The sequence below is a fragment of the Anomalospiza imberbis genome, chromosome 3, assembly GCF_031753505.1.
Source record: "Anomalospiza imberbis isolate Cuckoo-Finch-1a 21T00152 chromosome 3, ASM3175350v1, whole genome shotgun sequence".
Classification (NCBI taxonomy): domain Eukaryota; kingdom Metazoa; phylum Chordata; class Aves; order Passeriformes; family Viduidae; genus Anomalospiza; species Anomalospiza imberbis.
The window spans coordinates 48,959,974-48,974,011 of record NC_089683.1 but is presented as its reverse complement, the minus strand read 5'-3'; the positions used below and the strand labels follow the sequence as shown (position 1 = coordinate 48,974,011).

Sequence of the window (14,038 nt, the reverse complement as noted above, 5' to 3'; positions counted from 1 at the left end):
CTACAGTTTTGTCACAAATTACATCACAAGAACTGGTATTAAACCTAAAATAAGCAATTTTAGAACCCAGTGCTTAAACAGGTAAGAAAGTCATAGGTATTTCAACAAGAAATGGTCAACCATCAGAAACAGATGATGTCCTACCAAAACTGTGAAATTAATAGATAACAGTGCAATGAGATGTGTGTGGAATATTGTTCCATTAAATGGAGAGGGATGTGCAAATCTTTGACCCAGTGCTGGCAACTGCCAAAATGTAACACAAGAAGCGGTAGGTTAGATCACAGCAGAGAAAAGCAAACTTCTGTAGGATCTCTTTTTTCTGCACTTTGTCCAAATACCTGAAGTATCTTTTCACACACATTACAACTGACTTTGTTGCTGATGAGAAGAGCAGAATCTATAACATGGAACGTATCAATTGGAACTTTTGGTACCATTATATAATGGCAGCATTCTAAAATCATGCTAGTTACACCAACAGAAGAGCTATTTTGTTCAACAAAGTCAGTTTTATCACCAATCTAAATATTTTGCAAACGTATTTAAGAATGGGAGAGCAATTTAGTCTTCTAACTGAATCCAGTGACATTCTGGTACTAAAAAAATGCAGGGTAAGTCCATGAAAACAGAGAGGTGAAAGGGTCAATGGAGAATAATTCCCATATATATATTGTCATTTGGTTCCAGAGAACCACATCCAATACAGCATAATTAGGTGCATGATGGGGCAGAACCAATAAAACTATAAACTTATCTTTGTGCTGTAATAATCACAATCAATCTATTGACTGAAGTCCCATGCTGTATAGCTTCTACATCAACAAGCAGTACTGTTGAGACCCTTTCAAAGCTATGGGGCAGGACACCAGGGTGGGAAACTCCCACGTCCCAAGGGACAGGAGCAGTCAGGAGTCCTTCACCCACGTTTTGACTGATAAGCTAAAACCAGTGACTATATGGCTTTCCAATAAAATCCTGGAAAGGTGTAAAAATCACTGCTTAAAACTTGAAAAACACCTATTACGACCTTTACCACCAGGGGACATTACTTCATTTCTTCCTCTGGTTTTTTTCACTATGAAAAACATGCTACAATTATATAATTTCAAAGGTATTTCAAAACTTAAATACTGAAATCCCAAATATAATTCAGAATTACATCTACCATAAATAAAGTACAGTTCAGGTACCCAGGTGTTAGTACTGCACTTGTTCTGAAATGATCTGAAATACCTTGAAAGAAGTTTCTATCAGCTTTTATATCTGACTAACAGCTGCACTATGAAAATCCCAATGCAACCAGAAACAGCCAGTTCCTATAGGGATTATCAGCATATGCCATCTTGTCAGCAGTCAAGATTTAAACTTGTGTCTGTCCTTTGATCTAACACAAAATTAAACGGATCTGTGCAGAGCAGTACACAGCTGTGTCAGACCATAATTCCAGGAGAATGGAGGGTTGCATTCATTCTCCACCATGCTACAGGTAAGACAGCAACTGCAAAATATTTTTATAAGTTCACAGTAGGATCTGTAAGACATCTGTAATGGAAACTTCATTTGTTAATTCCTTCCAGTTAAAAGCTTATTTGTCTATTTTATCACTGTATATAGAAATTAACAGGGCATATACACACACACTGAATGCATAACCTTCTCTCTGCCTCAAGTGAAAACATGATTTAAATAGTCTGCATGATCTAAAACATTATTTAAATAGTCAATCATAATCTGGGAATTTACAATTTCACTCTATTTTACAATTTATCGTCCTGTAAAAAATGCTTTCCCAGTAATATTTTGGTTGCACTAACACTACTATTCCTAACCCTTAGGATCTTTTATTCCATATCCCACTCTGTAGAATGAGTAAAGAAGTAATTTTGACACCTAGAATCCTGCAGATGATCATTCCCAGCCAGTACAGACATGCCTGTTAAGGCATCCACATTCAGTGAATGAAAGCCCAATCACTTTTAACATTGAAGGCTTAAAACTATAAGCTACCAGAGAAAGATTCCTTCTAGAACACCAGCATTGTATCCTGTGCTGACATAATTTCAAAAGGCCATTTCAATAATTAAAATTAGATTTTGTTTTTTACTTTAGAAGTGTTTTCACAGATGTTAACACTATAGGAAGGTAGTTTGAGAATTTTTATCTAGGTCAAGAAGATATACTCCCTACCTTTGCTCCATTAATATCTCAGAAGCCAAGCAAATCACTCATCCACGTGTTACACTATTACAGCATGTAGGGCACCTCTGGGGTTTAGGACTATGACAGTAACAGGCACTTCAGAAACACAGAACAAAGGCTCCTGCACAATCCAGATGGTGAAACAATATTCCTTTGGCAACGACTGAGAAGTAACTTGTCTTCCTGGCCCTCGCAAAGAGACCCACTGGGGGTCAGTAAGGCTGTGAACCCTTTGGAGTCAGGTATTAGGAACGATGTTTAGGGTTTCCTCTGAGAGCAGCCTACAACGCTAAGGCACAACCACCCGCCACAAGAAGGGAGCAAGGGAACAGAATGCCTGGGGCAGACTGAAGCCTCTGTGTGGATCCAGTGGTACAGTCATGGAGCGCAGGAGGAACTGGAAAAACTTCACATGGCAACGGCAAGGCCCAGGAGGCACCAATAAAGGACAGGAAAAAATAATCCTACATGCAAAGGGTGAAAGCCAATTTAACGCTGCCAGAATTCCTCCTTGTGCCTAACCTGCCCCAGGGAATTGCATGCCGTCCATCTTCCCTCACTTCTGAGGAGGCTGATTACAACACTAGAAACTTCTGATACCAAAACAAGTGTTTTAATTTCAGACTTTAACTTTTATCCTCTTTCCAACTAACTCTATTTTGCTGGCCTTAACCTTTACTCTTCCAAATACTTGTAAATGTTTTAAGTCCCCTCATTTGTTGTTCTTGACCATGTATAATTAACAGTTTTAATATTCCCTGCTTATTGTTTTAATTGTCCTTCAATGGTCTTCAAGATGTTGCAAACAAATGATGTGATTCTGCTGGAATTTTACAAAACCAGTTCTCACTCTCTGTACCTATATCTACAAACTTGAGTAGCTGAAGATATCAAATATTTTTATTTGTAAAGCATTTCCACAGGACTTCATATTTATAGGAATTCTAAAATGCATCATATCCTTCAGTTGCTATGGGATCAAAACTCATTTTAATTATGTTTCCATATTCTTTTATGACTCATTGTTGCACACAAAACTATATTAATAGTTTATTATTATTTTCATTGCAATGGTTTTGGCTAGGGTAGAGTTAATTTTCTTCATAGTAGCTGGTACAGGGCTATGTTTTGGATTTGTGCTGGAAACAGTGTTGATAATTTAGGGATGTTTTAGTTACTGCTGAGCAACATTTATACAGTCAAGAACTTTTCTGCCTCTCCCCCCACCCCACCAGCAAGGGGGCTGAGCATGTATAAGAAATTGGGAGGGGACATTCCAACTGACCACAGGGATATTCCATAACATATGAAGTCATGCTTAGCATACAATATTGGGAAAGAAGAAGAAAGAGAGACTCATTCAGAGTTGTGGCATTTGTCTTCCCAAGTAACCATTCCATGTGACGGAGCCTTGCTTTCCTGGGGATGTCTGAACACCTGCCCACTCATGGGAAGTGGTGAATGAATTCTCTGTTTTGAGTGGCTTTTATCTATTAAACTGATTGTATCTCAATCCACGAGTGTTCTTACTTTAGTTCTTCCAATTATCTTTCTCATCCCACTGAAGGGGGTGAACAAGTGGCTGTGTGGGGCTGAGTTGACAGCTGGGATAAAACCATGCCAATCATATATGTTAAATTATTGTGACAGCATACAGGAGCACCAGCAAAGTCCAAAGATGCTGATGCTAGTCAATTTCTGAACCTAAGGAGTTTGTAATCTAAGCAATTTAAACCAACACTTGCTTTTATATTATCTACAGATAACCTTAGAGTGTGAGTATGCAGACTCCAAATGTGTACTCACACAGAAAAAACACTGGTTCATTTGTTGCAGGATAAACGTCACTGTGGTTGTAGACCTAAATTGTAGCACGCTACCTGGTAGCTGCATCTCTCTACAGATGAGTGTGTTGTTCATTATTATTGATATGATTCTGCTGCTACCTCATTATCTAGGGCTTCTCCACAGAGAGATAGAGCATATAGCTCCTCTCTCTCTATATAGATGTAATATACACATACCCAGATAAACTGCTTTTTTCAGGGTACAAACTGGGATAGACAATAAAACTGTATTGTCCTGTAGTTCCTTCAGGGCTATTATTGTCCTCAGTGCTCCCCAGAATTCCCTTAACAAAAGCCTTGAAAAAAGTGATGATTACATTTTCAAAGGCAGAAGTCTCAACTGCAGATGGAGTTAAACAGCTACATGATTCCTGCAAAATTCACTCACAGAGTGAATGAGCAATCTGTGAGCAGGTGTCAACACAACCATTAAATTATGGGTTAATTTTGAAATGTAGAATCTTATGATCTCATTTCTGACTGTAAGTTGTGCAGGCATGACTCTCATAGCAGAACTAAAACTGGACAGATCATTTTGGTAAAAAGTGTGATGAACCATGATTGCAAGGATATGATTAAAAGGAACATGATATCCATAGAAATGCTTGTGAACAGCTTCTCAAAACACTTTAACAACTCTAGCAGCCACTTCATTAGGAGGCTGAAGAAGGCATACCAGGTTTATATAAAATGTTCAGCATTTTTAATATTTCTGATTTAAAACCCCCACAAAATAAAAGCATAAACCAGGCCAACCATGGTAAAAGAACTTGTAAGTTAAAATTACATTTCTCTTGCACTGAGATACAACACCTACCAAAGTCAAATCACCTACAGTCCTTTGCCCACTCTAAAAAATGCTACTGCTGACTCCTGTTGTATACTCTCAGTCTAAGCAAGGGGGAAAACAGAAAGAAAGGTAATTTCAGACTGTGTACATAATAGTCACATTGTACCTGTGCTTCCACACCTGACCATGTCCCAAGAGTGGATGAAAGTGTCACGCCAGCACCTGATGTGAGAAAATATTTCCAGTGCTCTGTCCTTTGTGTGATTCCCAAAATGACCAGACCCCTTTGGTCAGCTCTCCATTACCAACACTTCACTTCTGCTAAACTTTTACTGCCAAAGCATTCATGAGAGAGATTTCTGGTAGCATTTGCTAAATTTCCTTTTTCCTAGCAGGCTTCTCTGCCCAGTTCTCATCCTGAGCACATAGATGAATCTGCTCAAAGTGCAGTGCAAAACGGTTTAGGGTTTTACTAATGCAGCACTGTTGCACCTCACCCTATCCCAGCTGGGCTAAGAGACATCAGTACAAAGTTTACCCATGTAAACAGAAAACTGGCTCAAAGGGAGTCAAATGCAGAATTATTTATACTAAACTATATATTACTAAATTATTTATACTAAGTATGTGGCTATAGTCTTGAACATGAACTGGCACCATGATTTAACACATTTAGGAGAACACAGTGCTGTAACTAAGCTCTTTGATCTACCTCAGCTGAACAGAGACAGCAAAGAAGGTGAGAACAGCCAGGACAAACTTGCTGCTGAGATGTCATATTTACCAATTAAACACAATTTGCTAAGAAAAAGTCATAACCTCTTTCACTCACCACACCCTTGGATTACCAAGTCTAAGCAAGAAAACAATGGTTGCAGAAAGTTGTTTTTTTTCTTTATTTTTTAATTCCTTCAGCACACCCGTCCCAAAAGGCTTTATTTCTTGCTAAATGTCCAGGAACAATAGCAAGAGTAGCAAGATTTATTTCTGCTCATTGCTATAGTATGCTGTGGGTGCCAGATGTGCAATTTTCCATACACAAACTAAGAATGTGACTGAATTTTAGTTAAATGCAATCACTTCTGAGAGAAGGGACACTTCAGTTTTTTGGACATTTACCTCCTCATTTAACCCTAGTTTTCACTGCTCAGACTGCTGGGTACTGATGAATGTGATCATTTCTCTACTAAGATATAAACTTCCTATGTTCATTCACAACCCAACAGCTGCCTGGTGATATGAACCACTTTTTACTACCTCTGATCTAGGTTTTATTTGGATTCAGTTTTAAAAAAAGCTTATGTACTTGGTGTCATTGTCCTTGAGGAAAAGAAATGGTACACACAGACCTCATGAGCCTTTAAAATGTACCAAACCAAAGATGTCACTCTAAAACCTGCTTTCAGGTACTCATTTTTACTTATAACTGTATGCAACCTATAAAAATTACATCTAACATTTGGCCAGGTAATAAAATGCATTTTCCTCACCACTGTAGTGCAGATATTTACTCACTACCTAGTTACTATAACTAATATACACTGCAATAAAAACTGAGTTTGCCTAGGCAACCAAAATCTATCAACTTTTACCAGAGGCAATCAATGGTTCAGTTTATGCATTTCTTTCTTGCAACATTCTCTATAACCAAAGAACAGGTTGTAAAGGAGACTGTATATCAATGTGTAGTGGAAAATCAGCACCAAGTGTCTTCTGAGGTCAGAGTTCACAGTAGAGAATGCAGATGTGTTTAAAAACTATTCTTATATCTTTCTTTTATCTTAAGAGCACTCAGGTGTTTCTCATGGCAATTCAAAATCATGCAAAACATCACAATACTTCAAACAAAGCAACAAAGGCAAGCTCTTACTTCGAATAACAAGAAAATGACATTTTTTTAAAGGCCCAGTAGCCCTGCCTCATCAAAATTCACTGTGGTTAGTATATTTCAGTTTCACATCTCAGTGAAGTTTACAGAGTGTCAAGACAATCCCAACCCAAAACTGCTACTTTGATGACTTCCCCTAAAAACGTTAATAATTCAGGTCACTTAAAAAAAACACGTATAAGTGATGAGACACAGTAAGGAAACTCTTAGTTGAAATAATACTTAGCACTTCTGTAGAACTACATACCCAAGGATCTACAAGTAGTTATGAAACTAATTAATTAATTAAACTTCTCAACACCCCTGTGAAGCAAGCAAGCACATTTATCTGTTTTATGAGGAAGAAAACAGAGCCATGGAGAGGTGGAGTGACTTGCCCAAGGGTACCCAGCTAGAGTCTTCCAGAGTAATAAACAGCATCTGAATTATTAACTCCCACTGCTGCCCTTCAGCTGAATTGTTCCTTTTTTGAAATACTGCAGTGAGTTATAATAATAGTTGGCATGATAAACATAATGTGGCAATATTTAGGCTGAGATTTTCTTTGTCTTTGTTTTGACTATATTAAAATTTTAGTGTTATTTAAATTGCAGTTGATCTTCTTAGTGTGACTGAAAAATCTCCAGGGTTGAGCAATATTTCTTGTATTTTTTTTCAGTTGTGACTACTTTTTATGTTGCCATTGCTTATGGCAAGCCACTCCAACTTGAAAACACAGAAAAATATCACAGCTTTATACTGCTTTAAGAGGGAGTAACAGAAGAACAGAGAGAGTGGTTACTTTCATTCATACCAAACTGAATTTTAAGAGTTGGCATGAGACACACCAAGTGATGATGCACTGCTTTCATGCAATACTAGCTATAGGAATTGCAACTCGCTGCCTGGGGCTGAGAAGACTGAGCTTCCCGAGTTGACAGCTCTGGTCCTAGGTCACTTAAAACCTTCCCAATTAAAAAAAAAAAAAAAAAAAAAAAAAAAAAAAAAAAAAAGAAGAAGTGCCAGGAAGTTGCATCGGGCAAGTCGCTCTGTTCCTGTCTCTCAGCTTGCCTAGGTGCAAGACAAGGGATGCTGCTGCTTACCTTTCACACGTGCATGTTTGGGAGGCTGAACTCGGTAGCAAAAGGCTCGGCGGCTCCCGCGGTCCCGGTGCTGCGGAGGAGCAGGGCTGTTACCCACGGCGCCCACAGGTGAAGCTTCGCACAGAAAGCGCCACGTCCCCCCCGCCCCCACCTCCTTCGGACTCGCGGGGCCCGTCCTGCGGGTGCCCCGACAGCAGCTCCGTTCCGCCAGGGACAGCCGGGAAAAGCCCGTGCCTGCCTGGGGGTGCTCCCCGCGGGACGCCCCGGCCCCGCTCCCGCTGCTCGGCCCCGCCGGCACCGGGAGCCGCTCCCGCCGCTCCCCCGGGCGCCGCACGGCCCGGGGACCCTGTGCCGGAGACAGCGCTCGGACTGAGCGTCCCTTCCCAAACCCGCCGGCCACCGGCGCCCCCGCCCCGCCCCGGGAGCGCGGCGGAGCGCAGGGGCGGGATGGAGGCGCGGAGCGCTGCCCGCTCCGCACGGGCACTCACCGCCCGCGGCCCCTGCCCGGCGCCGACCGCCTCCCGCCTGCCAGAAAGTTTCTCCTCCGCAGCCCCGGGGGACGGAGCGGGGAGGGGTGTGAGGGGTGCGTTTTTCAACGCAGGAAGAAAGTGACTCCCCACTCCCGCTCCACCTCCCGCTTCCCCGCCCTCCTTCCGTACCTCTCCCCGTCCTCCTCCCCCTCCCGCCGCCGCTCCGCCGGCCCCTCACGCCATGGCGGCACGGCGCGCTGGAACCCGCCCCGCAGCTCCCCCGGCCCGGCCCGGCCCGGCCCGGCCGCTCCGCTCGCTCCGTGCGCGCCCTGTGTTTGTTTATCCCGGGCGCGCACACGGCTTTCCTCCTCCGCCCGTTCCTCCCCGGCTCGAGCTTCAGGGAATGCCCCAGTTCTCCCTTTTAGCGCAGGACTCGTTTCTCCGCAGGGAATGTTTTGGTTCCAACACCAGAGTGCTGGCAGAGGATTCCCTGAAGCTAGAGAGTACGGCAGCGGTACCACGGAGCGGGCAGGGTGGCTGTGGAGGTGACAGCATCCCGGGTGTGCCATTCATATTTATTGTCCATCCCTGGTGCTGTCACCATAATGCATGACAGGAATAAGACCTCCCACCCCAAAGTCCCCTCAAGCCAGCAAAGAAACAAAAAGCCGATTTGTCAATCTGCTCTTGTAAGTATGGTGTGGCTACTTACATAAACGTTTCCCATGTAAAAGAAGAAAAAAAAATAAAAGTGAAACGCCGTGACTGTTCAAGTCAGCCATCCCGACATTTTTCGTAGCCACACATTTTCTTCTGAAATTGAAGATATTTCAGAAAGTAATACAAAAGAGGATAAAATAAATGATCCTTTGGAACATTCTTTTTTCCTTCTCAGTCACTGTAGCCAAGACAAAGTTTGAAGTGAAGAATTCCAAATGTTTGTTGGGTTTTGATAGCTGAGCATATTTTTTCGACTATGTAATGAAAATAAAAATATTTACTTGTGATAGATCAGGATGGTCTCCAATCACCTGAAGCTTATGTCTCACAAAGCGTATTCCTCATTTTATTAATGTTACTGAATCAGTCAGCAGGCTCGTAAGTGCTCAGTTTCCTGTTCTAAAATGCAAAATCTGTATTTTCTGAGGATGGTTTAAAATTTATTCATTGTGGTTTAAAATGTGATTTCCTGCTGTCCTATCAGGACTAATAAACTTTTGGAAGCTAGACAAAACCAGAAACTATTCATTTCCCTTCACCCTTCCATTCCTGTTGTATCTCTCAGCAATATCTATTGACAATCTCAGCCCTAAAGAGTAGGCATCCACATGTTGTTGCTGCAAACTCCAAGAGCAATGCCAGAACCTGGAATGAAGCCTTGCTTTTTTTACCAGTAATGACATGCCTAAAAGCATGAAGTGCTTCAGTTTCAGTCATGCAAACACTAGATTAATCATTAGAAGATATCTTTCTGAACACCTATTTGAATGGTATTAGGATTCACTGAATTGATAGTAGAGTTGTAAAATATTGAGGTCATGATACAAATGAACATGTGAAGAGCTGCAGACCTCACAGTCAGACCAGATGTGGTGGATAGGCTGATTCTACTGGAATTTCTAAAATTACCAGGGTGCCTAAAGTGATCAGGAGGAAGGTGTTTAAGTACTTGTCACATGTCTGCATCATTAGGTATGTAAATATATTCAATAACTGACTCTAAGTTAAATGGAATTAGCCCTTACAATTCTGAAAGGCATCATGTCTGGATGACTTTTGAAATCCTGCCCTTGGCCTGTGCATGGATCTCTCTGTATTGTAGAAAAGCTGCCCTGTGCTGCCCTGCGAGCACAAATACCCAGGCAGAGCACACCATGGCTCTCTTACAGCATGGGCTCTTGGCTTCCTGCCTCCTAAGGGATGAGGCTGGATGTGCTGCTTGGATCTTGCTCTGTTGCGCAGTTAGAACGTGGTGGAGATACCAACAGGGTGGAGAACCACAAATCCCCTCTGCCTTGTGTCCTCTTGTGTAAAACAGGGCTTGTTCTACTTTCCAGTAACTCTGAGTGCTTGTCAGGCTAAATAGATAAATTAATATTTATAGGATGATTTGGCAGTATCTAAGAGAGGCAAGATCTGTCCACACTAGATTAATTTTAGCATTGCCACTGTTAATTTTGAAATTAAAATGGCCCTGAAAAAATTAGCCTCAGGAATAGAAGTTGGCGGAAGATTGCCTTCAGCTATGTAAAAGCTGCTAAAAAGAAGATAATAATCTCTTATCCTCATCCTCTGAAAATAGCATGTAAAATGCAGTAAGAGAAATTTAGGCTAGGTTGTTCCTAGGATAAAGAGTGTTTGTAAGGAGAAGTGAACAGCACGTTTCACCCTGGAGGCTTTTTAAGTGCAAGCTGGACTAATATATTTGACAAGAACAGTTCAGATCTAGAAAGTCTGATGAATATTGCCTCAGAGCAAGGGGTGGACCAGATGACCTGTCAAGGTCCTGTTTTGTGTGATTATATTCAAAATGCTACTTGCACAGGCAAGATTACAGATTGCCTTTGATCTTCTTCTGCCCTTCACTTCTTGAGCCATGGGTATAGCTCCTCTTGCAGAGGTTGAGTTTCTCTCAGTAGTTGGCTGGCCTTGCTGCATGCCAGTGAATTCAGCGCTGACAGCAAGAAGAAAACAATTAAACAATGCAAGAATGTCAATTTGGAGCAGCAGCTTTGGGTGGGATCCATCTAACCTCTGAACATGTCATGCACTTTTGTTCTATACTTGACTGGTAACTACCTCTGATCTAGTCACGTTAGACTCTGTTTATAACCCTGCAGAGAAAAATTAATTCTTTTACAGCAGAATTCATCTGACCTGTTTTAGATGTCTTCATTAGGATGTGTTGAATCACGTCCCTAGGCTAGCTGCTCTTGCCACCAACCATAAAGTAGGTTTAAATGACTGACTCAGTAACATACCATCATATATTTTCCATTCCTCTGGTGCTTCTGTCCCTGAAATCTCGCACTCACTCTCTCCTTTCAAGTATCAAAACCCTAGTTTATTTGTTCATTTTTTTCCTATTATTTAAAAATTAATTTTATTTTATTGGAAAAAGTCCCACTGAGGTTAATAGTTTTTGTAGCTGCCATTTCCCTAAATTGCATCACGTGACACTGATACATACAGCAACCTGACCTTTTGCGTGGCATTGCTCCAGAATGGATTTAGGAAAGGAGCTAAATTTACCTATTGGAGCTAAGACCATTGACTTGGCCAGTTGGGCAGAGTATGTTTCACGGAAATTGTTTGAAAACTGTTCAGGTCAGACAATGTTCTACTCCTATGTCACATGCTCATTATTTTTCCTTGGTCTTTATGGCAAGCCACATTACATGCAATGTTTGGTGTCTGTGTGACTGGGCCAAACATATGTGGGAAATAGGCTCTTTTCCAACAATGGCAATTTTTTTTAGGTCACACTCTGAGAAATCACTGCACACCTAAGTACAGTGCATGTCTTGAAAATGTCATCAGAGATACTGTGAGCAGCCACCTCTGGGTAGCATCTATCCTTTCTTCTTTGAGAAGGAAAAGCTTCCTTCTTTCCAAGAAAGCCCAGTGGTTATCTGGCTTGCAGGGAAGGGAAACACACTTTATTTTCCTGCTGCATTGGCAAGCTGGATCAGGAGGATGTGAAGAGGGAACAAACCCAGATGCCTCAGTAGGACAGCGAGAAAGGAAGGCAGCAGGACCACACAGAGCAAGTGATATAAAGCTCATTCTGGGGCAGACACCAAGTGTCTGCTGGTGCTTCATACCCTTAGAAGCCTTTGATTCTAACTTTTAGGAGTTTGGATGTTTGGAATTTGTTTCTCTTCCTTGCTGATTGAAGATGTTAGCCTAAAGAAGGAAGCTGTATGTCATTCTACCTGTTCCACATATGCAGAGTTGACCATCCTTTTCTTTCTTGCTGTCCAGCCTATGCAATAGCATTTTATTCTTCTTTGAATTTTCTTGTGTTCTTGGGGTCTTTTTATTGTCTTCTTTTGCTTGTTTGATTGATTTTGTTTGTTTTGGTTTGGGTTTTTTATTGTTTTAAGTACCCGCCTCTTACTAAAGACCCCTGTGTTATGTGTTTGGTCTCTAATTTCCATGTAAGAAACACTTCTACAGTTGCCCTTAAGTGACAAAACTCTTCAAATGAAAAGAAGGAGAAACCAAAAATTCTCCAGATTCTTACAGTAATTCTTCAAAACAGTTGTTTTGGTTATGACCATAACCCTTGTGTTTTCTTTGCCTTTTGTCTCCAGCTGTGATTTCTGATCTTAGTGCAGTGAGCTGAAACCTTTAGGACAAGAGCACTAGGCCACTCTTCTTGCAGCTGACCTACAGAACTGCAAATCTGGATACTTGCATATTGTTCACTCTGCCCTTCTTGATCTGAGATGCTCTGCCCAACTCTTCTCCTTGGACTTTATTAGAGCCACATGAAGGCAGCTTTAATTTTCCAGTCTTATCCCTTATATGGGAGAATGTTGGCTATCTCCTATTTTCCAACCAGGGTGTGGACCAGACAGTGTCCTAACTTGGTTGTTCCTGCTATATCCTTCAAGTTTGTGACACTGTTGCATGATTCTTTCAATTTACTACTTGGACATTTGAGGTTCTGGCTCACTGCAGGCAATGGACAGAAATAGTCACAGCTCCAAAACTAGGATGAAAAGAAGTTGCCTGAAATCAGCCTTAAGAATTAGAAAAATTCTGATTCTCAGTGCTTATTTCCATCAAATTTTGGAAATTTGGAAATCTAGTCTAAGCTCATCAGGATACCTGTCTGGTTGGGGCACATTCAGTGTGGCACAAAGCAATTTCCTTCCCAGGAAAATCCTTCATCTACAGACTGGAAACACTTCTCCTTTCCCACAGATGCAGCCTTTTACTCTTGTACTTCGTGGCAGCCAAACTATCAGTAGGGTAGCTGGAAGGGGAAAACACTAGATGTTTCCTAAACAGCTATTCTTTGTATGTAAATGGGACATCTTTCTCTGCTTTACATTTCCTTTCTTTCCCTCATCCTTGCTCTCACCATGTGTTCAGCCTGGTTTAGCCTGAGGCCAGCAGAGAGGAAATCTGATGAAAAAAAAAATCCTGCAGATTTGTTAAAAAATGGGAATCTGCAGCATCAGTAATCAGAGGTAAAACACTGGTGGGTGGAGACAGATTCATGGTCCTGAGACATGTCAGGAAGACAGTAACAATAAAGCAGGTACATAGGCACTTAAATGGGAAATGTCAAGAAATACCTTGATCCAATAAAAAATTACTTCCATTATCTGTTCGGTGCCTTTTAGTAGCAGAATCCATATTACTGCTTTTCCATTGCTGTGGATGTCCACAGGGTTTAGGTTTATCTTCTTCTAGCACCTGTCCATCTGCCTAACAGGCCTGCTTGCTCTTTAGCACATATCCCTTCTTTTCTCTGCTGATGATCAAAACAGGTTGCAGAGGGGCAACTCTCCAGCAGCACGTGGCTTCTCATTTATTTGAATTGGTTGTTACTTTATGTTTTCAAATGTGTGACCTTTCTCAACATGTATGATGAGTGTCAACTTCTTTCCCTCCAAATTTCTTGGATGTTATAATCCAAGCATCATCCCCTGGGAGCACAGACTGTTAATGCTCATACTTCATCAGTGTTCTAGAGCTGACTGCCACAACCTCCCTCTCTGGATGCCAAATATGTCACAATAATG

At 41.5% G+C, this 14,038-nt stretch overlaps 1 protein-coding gene across 2 annotated transcripts in view; it reads right to left on the bottom strand.

Annotated features, from left to right (window-relative positions):
- The window catches only part of DSE (dermatan sulfate epimerase), a 34,978-nt gene extending 26,618 nt beyond the window's left edge, over positions 1-8,360 (bottom strand). Inside the window, exons 1-2 of one of the 2 annotated variants that reach the window (XM_068184296.1) lie at positions 8,298-8,360; positions 7,810-7,879 (exon numbers count right to left, since the gene is read on the bottom strand). The gene's annotated coding sequence lies outside the window, so the exon portion shown is untranslated. Of the gene's footprint in view, positions 1-7,809; positions 7,960-8,297 lie in introns of those variants that run through there. The other variant, XM_068184299.1, reaches the window with a different exon arrangement.
- Between the last annotated feature and the right edge of the window lie 5,678 nt (positions 8,361-14,038).